Genomic DNA, 466 nt, shown 5'->3' on the forward strand with positions numbered 1-466 from the left:
GCATCTTCGGATGTATTTGTAATCATGCTTTTAGTACTTTTCCTGAATTGAATGGCTTTGTAGGACATGCACAGCATATGTAATCATCATAATAAAGTACAAAAGGACATTAAACGGCATAGCAGAGAAGGACCTTGAATATTCCTTTTATACATTTGAAGAGATTTGAAGAATTTATTTCTTTAAAAAAATACTGCCATTCCCTGTTATTAAGCAATGCATATTTGCATTTTCCCCAGATAAGCACTGGAGAATGAAAGAGTTTTAATTTTACAGATGACCTTCGGCTGTCGGCTCTGTTCCCATCATCTCTTTTCCCCTGCTGTATGCACAAATGAAAAGCTTTTAACTGATGATAATCATACAGCATAACAGAGATTATATGAATCTACAGGGTGCCAGAGTGACAGTGAGATGTTTAGCTGCAGTCGGGGGAGAGCAATGCTTCTGCTTCTGTGTGACACAA

At 37.3% G+C, this 466-nt stretch overlaps 1 pseudogene; it reads left to right on the top strand.

The window, feature by feature from the left end:
• LOC118335706 overlaps positions 1-243 on the top strand; it is a 2,236-nt pseudogene extending 1,993 nt beyond the window's left edge.
• The last annotated feature ends 223 nt before the right edge of the window (positions 244-466 follow it).

The sequence above is a fragment of the Morone saxatilis genome, unplaced genomic scaffold (genome assembly GCF_004916995.1).
Source record: "Morone saxatilis isolate NCDOM2014 unplaced genomic scaffold, NCSU_SB_2.0 Contig24, whole genome shotgun sequence".
Lineage (NCBI taxonomy): Eukaryota > Metazoa > Chordata > Actinopteri > Moronidae > Morone > Morone saxatilis.